This window comes from Parus major, chromosome Z (genome assembly GCF_001522545.3).
Source record: "Parus major isolate Abel chromosome Z, Parus_major1.1, whole genome shotgun sequence".
NCBI lineage: Eukaryota > Metazoa > Chordata > Aves > Passeriformes > Paridae > Parus > Parus major.
The window spans coordinates 7,463,309-7,474,118 of record NC_031799.1 but is presented as its reverse complement, the minus strand read 5'-3'; the positions used below and the strand labels follow the sequence as shown (position 1 = coordinate 7,474,118).

The following is a 10,810-nucleotide window of genomic DNA, read 5'->3' as shown; positions in this document are numbered from 1 at the left end:
AAATGTAAGTCACTGTAATCTGTAAACCTTCATCCTCCTGAAGTCCTCCTTACTGACTGTGCATAGCCAGAATGAAGCAGCATTTTCTGAGCTGACTGATGATGGTGGGAAGTGGAGAGGAGACGAGGTGCAGTGCTTGGGGCCACAGAGCATGTTCATTCTCTCTGAAGTCTATTTCTCCCCTTTCTCCAATATTGCACACCTGTCTGACTTTGAAAAAAAAGGCACAAGACGTCTCAGACACAAGCTTTCTGCGTGGGAGAGTTATGGAGAGATGGAGTAGCAAAGAAGTTTTGGAGTTCACATAAAGCTAATGAAACATACTTACTCATCTCTTATCTCAGAAGTGGAGCTAAAGAGTAGGGGAGAGACATTTCATTGTCTGCCATGGGTTGTGCTGGAATTAAAATATGTCACAATTCCTACTGAAGTGATCTTGCTGTTTAGCATGCTGGAGCTCCATTTAGTCACTATGTACAGAAATTAAGACATCTGAGTTGGATCTTCTAGTTGGTTTTATTTCTGGACAGAAGGAGCATTGCATCTTTGAACCCATTTATTTGGGTTGGTGTTGGGGAGGATGAAACAGGGAAACCTTATGAATGTGATTGTTTGGCAGAAGATTCTGAAAATATGAAGCCTAGAATCTAAGTAGAAATGAAAGCTTGCTTTGAGTCATAAGATGCTGAGTACTAGTTACTATATGACCAAAGAACAATAGCCTAGCCAGCTAAAGGAGAATCCCTGATGATGAAACAATATCATTCTGCAGATAGAGAATCCAAAGGTCAAGAATCAAGGGAAGAATTTGTAAAGCTTTTAGAGTTTGAAATGCAACACTGTATGGTAATGTAGTAATTCTTGTAGACTGTATGTAAATTCTTTAATGGGTGTATCTCATAGTGATTGGTTACTGGGAATTAGAATATTCACTACAGAAAGACATATATTGTATGTAACAGGAAATTCGCTCTCTTGGTTTTCTCCCCCGCCTTGCTCTCTTGCTTTTCCCTCTCTCCTCTTATTCTCTTGCTCTTACCCTCTTGGTTTTTCTCCCTCTCACCCCTCTCTTGTCCTCCCCCTCTCTCCTAAGCCTCTCTGGTTCTCCCTGATCTCTCTCGTGCTCCCTTGTTTCTTCCCTCCCCATCTTTAACCTCTCCTCTCCTGTTCTCCCCGTCCCACTCTCTCTCCCCCCCCGGCCACGTGGACGCCGAGGCTGGTGGCAGACAGGGGTCTCTCCCTCTCTTTACCCATATAATAAACTGCTTATACCTGAACAGCTTGACCCTGGGGAAGTCTCTCACCACGAGCGTTTTGTACATCAATAGGCTGGGAACAAGAGAGAATTCCCATTGTCTTTTTCCCCGACCATTTTTTTGATCTTTTTCAATTGCTGCTTTTCAGACTGTTCCAAAATCAGCAGAGTAAAGCAGAGCTGGTGTTGTTAATTTTTACTGCCCACAATTCTTTCCTCCACTCTAGCAGAAGTACCCAGAACATCTGTTCTCGCTGTGCTTGCTGGTGGGCGGAGCTCAAGATGCCATGAAAGTTCTGTCTGTCTGCAGATGGAGAACAGCACTGCATTACCTCACATGTGGAAGCAAAGGGGCTTCATTGCTTTCATGTGAAAAATTTGTTTTTCTGGTAGATGTGGTCATCTCTGTGTTAGGGACTGAGTTCTGGCCTGCAGTTTCTTTTTGTGTTGGCTTACATAAGCAACAGCTCATAAAATAAACAGTTTAAACCAGAGGACACCAAGGTAAAAAGCTGCACTGTATACTTCATCAGTGCCTTTCAGCATTAAGACACCTGAGTTAATCTCGAGAAATTAATTGACAAATTGACAAGTCCATTTTTTTAATGTAATTGCTCATTCATTTTGATGATTAGATAAAGCCACTGATCCTTAAATGAAGAAAAACCTTCAAATCACTGTCTTGGACAGTAAATACTTTGTCACAGTTTCCAAAACCAATCATAAACTACAGCTTTAAAAGCTCTTTTAATTATTTTTTTTCAAAGAAACCCTCAGATAAATACACCCTCAGTGGATCAGATGCTTTCTTCTGAAACTTGCTGTATATGAACTGAGACAAATACAAAAGGAAAATCTGATGACTCCCATATGGTGTTTCAGGCTATTTTCTGGTTGGCAAGCTGAGTATACCAGTCCTGAAAATGTTAATAAGCCTTTTGTAAATGAGTTTTAACTTGTTAATTAAAAATTTCTAGCTATGGTTATGACCTGCAGGGAAATGTTTAATTGGCTGTTTTCCCTAGCTGGTTCAACGTCTTCTTACTAGAAAGAAGGAAGAGTGTATACTTATGGGACTTCAATGCTTCAGACCTAGCATAAGCCACGGCTCCTGTACTCAACACTGCTGCAGGAATTTTTATTGGTGACCTCTTTAGGGAAGGTCTCCACATTTTAGGGCAGCAGAGCAACCACTTGCTTGCCTGACTCAATTTGCCTTGGGAGATGAATACAGGTAGTGGGGCAGCAACATAAACATGCTCTTCTCTGGTGGAGCATGGTCAGAGATTTCCCACACAGGTGGAGTTTCCATGCCTGAGAATATTCAAAAAAATCTCATCATGGTTCTGGGCATCCAGCTCTAGGTGGCCTTTTTTGAGCAGGGGAAATTGGACAAGGTGACCTCATGAGGTCTCTGCAAGCCTGAGCCAGCTGGTAATCCTTCTTAGCCAGCAGAAGGAGGGAAGGGATGCTCCCTCGCTGTGAGTCAGCAGCTGGCAGAAGTGCAGCTGGACAGAGAGGAATGGGCCATTTGCAATCACCAGCCTATTCTTGGAGGAGGGGTATCCAAGGTTTGAAAGATGACACTTGATGTTCCCAAATGAGATGAAGACTTTGTGCTTGTAACCAAAACATGGGCCTGAGTCCACTGTCAAACATAAGTTCTTTCACGTGACTTGGACTGGCTTTCCAGCACCAGAACAATGTTCCCTTGCTGTCTGCTAGAAAGACATCAAATTAGTGGATGCTGTGCTAAATTCTACTTGTTTCTTTGTAGTTAAGTACCCACATAACTCATTCAGCACTTCTTACAGTGACACCTGCTTTCCCTGCTGGAGAAATGCAGCCACTCTTGGAGACAGCAGCATGCTGTGGGTGTAGGGGCAAAGAGGGGAGAAGGTGCTGCGTGGGCAGGATCATTGCCATCACTTCCAGTTAGATGGGATTGGAGTTTTCTACTCAAGTGGAGAACACTTTCGTACTTCACACAGACAGGCTTTCTGCAGAAAATAACCAGAAGAATATTTCTATAAAATTAATTTAGGACCTCCTTCCAATTACATTTTAAAGGCAGTGATTTGTCACTGTGCTGTGGCTGCCTTTTTATATGCTTGGTTGTAGCTGAAAACATTTTAGCAAGTCAAAATCTGGAAATCCAGTCACGTCTGTGTACAGCCATGATTGAGTTTAATGAGAATTGTATATCTGCAACAAATGGCACCCCATTTGTCTTCATCTAATCCTACGTGAAATCCTTCATTGCTAAAATAATCTCAGAAAATTTGGGGTGAATCCCTGATTAAAAGTAACTATCTCGTAGCAGTGACCATCTGGAAATGCCTGTGAATAGCTGTGAAGGGTGAAGTATCCCTCCCTCTCCACTCCTATTTAAAACTTTCTGAGTAGAGTGTTTCGTTTGAGAGAGCAGCCACATGGTGGTTACCACTGTAGCAAACCACTTCACTGATTCAGATGCTCTGAGATGAGCAGACAGTGCGAAGCACAGAAAATGACTGAAGTCTATGTGTGCAAGAAAGCCTTTAAAGCAAACACTGTTGGAAGAGTGAACAATATTCTGCTTATTAATGTAGATTGGAATTTCCTGCTAGCTGAGAATAATGGAAAGGTCACTCACCAGCTGCAAGCAAACAGCATGTGGTTGATTCTAAAATTAGTTAATCTGTAGCATTTCCATTTCTTTCCCCTGAATTTCTAGTTCTCTACCTTAAGCCTAGGAATCCAATTAAAGATACTGAAAGTTTGAAATAAGTTTTTTGTTGTTTCTTTCTTCTCTCTAAACTTCTGTTAACTGCTGCAGTTGAGATAACTAGGTGTCTGTCACCTGTCATTGTAGCCAGGGTATTATTATGCCCCTAAAACTTTATAGAGGCCCAGTTACGTGATTTTAGCTGTTCAATATTATCTGCCAGGGTATTATTATGTCCCTAAAACTTTCTAGAGGCTCAGTTACATGATTTTAGCTGTTGAAAATTATCTGCTGAAGTCCGCTAGCAGCCATGTTATCTGCAACTATTTTACACTGACTTTTAAAACATCAGGCTCAGAGATAATTCAGGAAGAACCTGAATAACGGACTCATAAAACCCTGACTTTCTTTTCTGCTGATTAGCTGGAAGCCAGCACCATGGCCAGTCTGGAGATGGGAAATTTGCTGGAGCCTTGGATGAAATGGAGGACAGCAGCATTACAGACACAAAATGGCCCAGTGTTTCATGACATGCAAAGCAACACGAACTACTGAAGAAACTAACTCCAAAGAATATGCTCCAGCTTTAGGGAATCTTGCAAAGAGGTTATAACCTAACAGCTGTATAAAATATATTACTTCAGAGCAGAAGTACCTATCCTAGGACATGTGGCTGATCCTTTGCCTACAGAGGTGATTTGTGTGGCAAAGATGGTGATTTTTAGAAATGCCATAGCTAGTAAATTACACAGAAGGAACTTGTTAGGTTCAAGTCAGTTTAAGCACTGGGAGCTGATTGTGATGTCTGGTTGTAATAAACCCAGCCTTCTCTGCAGAATATTACTGGGGAGATGCTAAGTAGTCAATTACATGCCATAGGTGATGAATAAATAGTCACTCAGTTGCTGTTCTGTGTATGACTATCATGTAGTGATTGCCTAAGGTGAGCTTTAGGCTCCTGTTCTGCAGGTGGATCTCAGTGCTCTGCACTTGCTACTGGTACCTGCCATCAGCAGAGCTGAGCTAGAGCAGGTATGAGCACAGTAAGGCACCATTTCATCACACAGCCAGCTCATGTACTACCAAGAGAGTATTTTATCACAGATAAAAGACTCATTTCTTAAAGCCATGTGGAGCGTGTTCTGGAATGCCCTGCATCCAGGGAGCGCTGCAGACATGGACACCACAGGAGGGAGAGCTAACAGCACTGCAGAATCTGACCATCTCCAGCCTCTCCGTCTGCTGTGGCTGGCTTAGTGAGGCAGTCACTAATATGTTTGATAGCTTCTCTTAATTCCCTTGCTTATACTGAGACGTGTAAAAATTTTAATTTTCATTTCTTGTTAAACATTCGTAATTAACAGTGACAGAATTTATCAAATTGTCCAACCCCTAGCTTGCTTTATTAGGCTACAGACAATATTTTGTCAGGTTGCAAAGTCAGAAATTTTCTTTCTTGTTTTTAGTATGTTTTCAGTACGGTTTTAGGATTCAGAAATTCTCTTTTTTTTTTTTATGTAAGGGTCAAGATAGCTGGTTTCCATGATCTTTATCTTTCCTTATCTGCAATAGTCTGTTGGTTTAAATGGGCATACTAATGGGAATAATGCAAAAGATGTTAAATGCAAACATATCTTTTAAATGTTGATAGTATAGAGATGTTCATATTGTTATTTATGGAAAGAGGAGGGCTTAAACTTAGGTATTATATTCTCTTCTTACTTGTTGCTTTGACGGGGTGAGAGCCCTCAACAAGGCTGTGTGGACTGCAGAAGTGCTTTAAATGTAAAGTTCAAGCAATGTCACTGGAAGGAAAGGTTTTTATTCAGGTTTCTTTAATGCACTGCAAGCAGAGAATGGTCTGCAGTCTTGTGTTGTGTCCTAAGCGTGGAAATCTCTGTGCTGATAAAATCACAAAACATAAAAAACAGCCATCAGCAATGTATCTACTTATACAGAATGCAAAAATATAACATGAAAAAGTAAGGAATGCCCCTCTTCCCCCAAGCTGTGTCCTCATGGCAGCTGAGTCTGTATGCAGCCTGACCAGGATGTCCCATGCAGTGCTGGCATGCAGAGCTGCATTTGTGGTGGACAGAAGGTGGGGGGTTGCAGCAGTGCAGCAGGAGGATTGGCAGCCACACACAGAACCAGTCAGAAGAGGTGGTGTCTGATCTTGTGCTTATGTCCAGTGCTGCTTTCTTTTTTTAAGTAGATTGCTGACCTCCTTTTTGTGACTGTTCACAGGGTATTTGGGACAAATGTCCTTAAAGAGAGTTTAACTGTATCATCCAAGTCATTAGGATGATTGAAGCTGCATCCAGACATGCTAGCAGAGAAAGAGGGAGAGAGTCTTTAGAAGACTTGCTGTTTGGTGTTTACTTGTATATTCTGCAATGGCAGTTATAACCTTGTACGTTTTACAGAAAAAGTAGCTTGCAATGAAATGGGGCAGAAAATAAAGCAATCAGAAATATTTGCTGCTCAGCACTGCTCTTTAATATCCACTTTAGGGTAGCAGTAGGAAAGGGTTAACTCTTAAATTCCTGGAATTAAGAGAAACTTCATTTTTTCATTCAACCGTTTATTTATGACCCTTCCACTAACCTTAGAACAACTGACTCTGGGCCTTTTAAATTTAAGGTATTGTTTTCTGTGTCTTCTCTAACATAATTTTCGTAGTCTTCCTACACGGAGACAAATTAGGGAGTAGGAGAACTGGTGAGACAGTAGAAAACATTTGCTTCCAGTTTAGCAAAGATAATAATCAAGAGTTATTAGAATACTCTTTGGACAGTAAACCACAGATTTTCATAGAGACTGAATTCTGCCATACCAGAGCCCATATAAACAAAATTTGGTTATGAAATGTGCCTTCTACTAATTTTGCTCTTGATCACACCAAACTGGCTGCAAAGGAATACTGTTGGATCTCCCCCATCATGGTGAACTTCTTGCTTCACATGTTAGTGTAACTTGGAGGGTCTGCAGGATGGCCTGCATTGTTCCCATCACTGCAGACTGCTCCCAGTGACTTCCTAGAAGAGGGTGGGTTTAGTGCTGCCAGCAGCACTAAAGGGTCTGGAGTGTCAGTATTAACTGGGTGAGTGGCTGGAGAAGAATCTCTAGCTGTTTCAGTGGGTAGTAGCTACCAGGTTACATTGGGATGGTGGCTGCCAATGCACAGCATTTTTTCTGACATGGACAGATAACCTATCCTTATTTCATATGTGGGGAAATGGGGAGCAATTGCCATTCTTGTCTTGTGTTTAATGGGCTTTCTGGGAATCAAGTTGTCAGGGGGTGACTTTACCTTTAAGATAGATTTGACAGCTAAGGAAGTTGAAGCTGCTGGTGGCTGATGGGAGTCTTTTCTCCTGACCAATTATCGGTCATTTCTAAGAATTGACAGCATTTTGACCATTAAAAAGTGAGATCAACTTGTGAACACCCCCTTAACATGTACAGTCAAAGCTCTCTTGTTCTTTTTTGTGTTTCCTGCTTCTGACAAGGTAACAAGGCTCTGTCTTAGCCTCCCCCCCCCCCCCCAGGCCGGACAAGGCCACAGAGGACGGGGGGGAGGAAGATAAATGGAGCCGGCCAGCTTAGCTTAGTTTTCAGTTTCTGCTGCCGGACTGAAACCTGACACCATGAACATATGCAGCTTTTCTAAGACTTTAATTCTTTTACTACCTGGATAAAACGTACAGATTACTCATTTTTCCCAGAGAGACAGAGAGAGAGACAATCAACATGAAGAAGACATCATAAAACCACCAAAAACAGTGAAGAAAAATAGTTAAGTTTTAGATGGGGAAGAGAGAATAAGGAGATGCTTTGTAAGCTGAAATATTTTTCTGTTAAAGCTATGGAGATGGACAATAGTGTTTTGAAAAGACTCCTTTAATTCATGACAGAGTATATTGGGAGGAATGGAGTGTTCAAAGTGTGGATTTTGAGCAAAAGAGAGAGTCATTGTGATACAGTGAGGTGCTAGAACAGAGTGAGGCAAAGATTTGAGGCCGTTTGAGGCCAATGAGAAAACTGTTTCCAGGGAAGCTCACAGAGGCAGATGAAGAGAACTTTTACCTTTGAATAACTCATCCTTAAAATGACATCCCTGGACTCATGGCCCATACACACCTCAGAGTGATGTGAAATGGGAGGAGTGAATTCTGATAACAAGATTTCTGGGCAACTGGCATCAGAGAAATAGAAAACTATAACAGAAATAGTTTTCTCATGAGAAACTCCATAGATTAGCAGAAGAAGACTTCTCTACAAAGGCTGATGAAAAGACTCTAGCAAGAACTGGGACTGTTTTAACCACCAAAGTTCCAAAGTTTTTTTTGTCTCTATGTTGTCATGTGTACAAGAGAATAGTTAGGTAGTGGGGGATAAAAGGGTATTCTGGAAGTTTATTCTGGTGGTTTTATTCTTGTGGTTTTGTTAATAAACTTTCTTTATTTCCTTTTAAGTTTTAAGCCTGTTTTGCTCTTGTTCTAATCCATATCTCACAGCAAGAAGTAAGTAATTTTTTTTTAGTCACTGCTTTAAAACCACAACACAAATGCAGATATTCCTTGTCTATCTTTATTTCTAGATTGTCTAGAAGACACTTTGCTTATGAACATACAGATGCTCTGCATCTCAGATTTATCCAGACTCCTCTCTCCCTTTTCTTATTGTATCTATGAGTCACCCTGTGGTTGTCATAATTTATTTTTACAACATGCTGAAAGGTATAAAGGGAAACTTATAAACAAGGTAGGAAGAAGCCACCTGAAATAGCAAATGTTTCTAATTATAAAGTTAAAGCTGCCTTTTTAAGCTATTTGGTTCTTTATTTTACCTTGAATAACCCGAAAATGTACTTGGCTACAATTAGAATTCCAGATACAATACGTGAATTGTAAATGAAAACCACCCTGTGGAAAATTATACTATTAGCCTGAAGCAGTAGCCCTGTTCTTTACAGTTTATGGTGCTGCACAGCGTGTACATCCAGTAATATTCTGTGAGTCCATGAAGCTGAGAGGACAGTTTCTTAAAAGCAGAACAGTTTAGGGTTTTTTTTTTCAAATAAAAGTAATTACTACATACTTTCATGTTTATAATTTTTTAGCATTTCCAGTCTTTTCCACATTAGTGTGGTTTCAAGGGAAAGTAATTAATCTATGCCTTATCAATATCTATTAGGCAGTGTTCCTGAAAAGGCTACATTTGACTATTCTTGGCCATGCTTTTGGTATCTCCAGGGCAGTAAAAAAAACCCCAAAAAACATTAGATTTCTGTTCAGAAAAGAAAAATAGTAATTGGATTTTAAGCCCTTTCCTTATGCAGAGTAGCATCCTGATAGTCCAGGTTTACTGCTTTACAAAAATGCTTTGCTTACGGTACTAATTAAAGACTGTGGGACACACCTTTAGCTAGCAGCGGTTCATCACAGTGTTCATGCAGAAACAAGAGTAGCAAAGTCACAGCTGACACAGGAGAAAAGCAGCAGGTAGGGGCCAGGACTACATCCATCCAGGCAAAAAGGGCAGAGAATGATTCACAGTACTCAGTGTCTAAATCTGTCATGTCCTGGCTGCTGTAAAGAAGTCATCACACTGCCTGAGACTGACATCTGGAGCCTGTGGTCTGAATACAGACTATTGACCTGCTCATTGCACTGGGAGCTAGGAGCATTTCAACTGGACATGGTTTGGGTGGGGTCTTCAGGAATTACTTTAGTTGACTTGGACACAGGACATTTTTATAACTGATATCTTGTCTTTGTATAAGATTTGAATGGAAGCCAGTTTGTGTGAGGCTTGCCTAGTCATTAAATAAACAGAAACAATAGAGGAACTTTCATTTGGCTAAAAGAAGACTTCTAGGTCCACTCTGGGAGGAGGTTGAAGAACCTTATGTTTTGCTTACTTCCACCTCTGTTTGCAGGGTATTCAGTACCAAGTGGATTTGTAGTTTGTTTTGGAAGTATACTTAGCACACAGTGATCAAAACCCTAATACAATTTTCAAATTATCTGTTACTGGGTAGAATGTGTATTAACTGAAATTCCTTGGGTTATGAAATGTAGAAGACCAATGGTGAGGTTTAATTTAAAGTTATGTGCTTTCCTGTTTTCTCTAGGGAAAAACAGGAGTTTGCCAGTGGCATCTCTCTCCTTGTATTGTTTTGAAATGCTGTAAAAAGGAAGAGTCTCTTTAACAGTCTTCTGAAACACACATACACATAATTCTTTTAGATTTGGCTTTCTTCTTATTTCATGGAGAACAGCTGTGGCATTGTTATTCCAACAACGTAAGTAAATCTCTTAGCAGATGGTTCTCACACTGAAAGCAGCTTCCTCATCCTGGTAGGGCTTTTTTGCTGTTCTTAGATCCTGATATCTTGACAGGGCTTAAGTAAGTCTGCTGTTTCATTCCAATGTAAGTATAATGTCATTCCAGTAATTCTGCAGTGAAGTGTTGCTCCTCCCCCCTTACAATTTTTTCTCCTAAAAACAGGGGGAACAATAGTAATGACTTGCATTTGTTAATTTTCAGTGCTGGTGCAACACACTCAGCTAGAAAGATCTGAATGGAAATACAAAGTTCCTCCAGCTATAAAGAATTGTACACGGGACCTACTAAGTGCATTTGTGTCAAAGACGCTTGGTCTAGACCTCGAAATTTTCTTCACTCCATTTCCCCAGCTAAGGAAAGTTTATCAGAATAATGTAATTCTTTGCATATAAAATACAAAGCTTGCTAAGGTAACATTTAAGCTTCTGCTTCTGAAGCAGGGATGAGTCTGCACAAGGCGGAGCCATGTGTCCTCTTACACACCTTACAGACTT

At 40.6% G+C, this 10,810-nt stretch overlaps 1 protein-coding gene across 3 annotated transcripts in view; it reads left to right on the top strand.

The window, feature by feature from the left end:
- Positions 1–10,810, top strand: part of FAM219A (family with sequence similarity 219 member A) — a 94,733-nt gene that overhangs the window by 26,371 nt on the left and 57,552 nt on the right. The window lies entirely within an intron of this gene.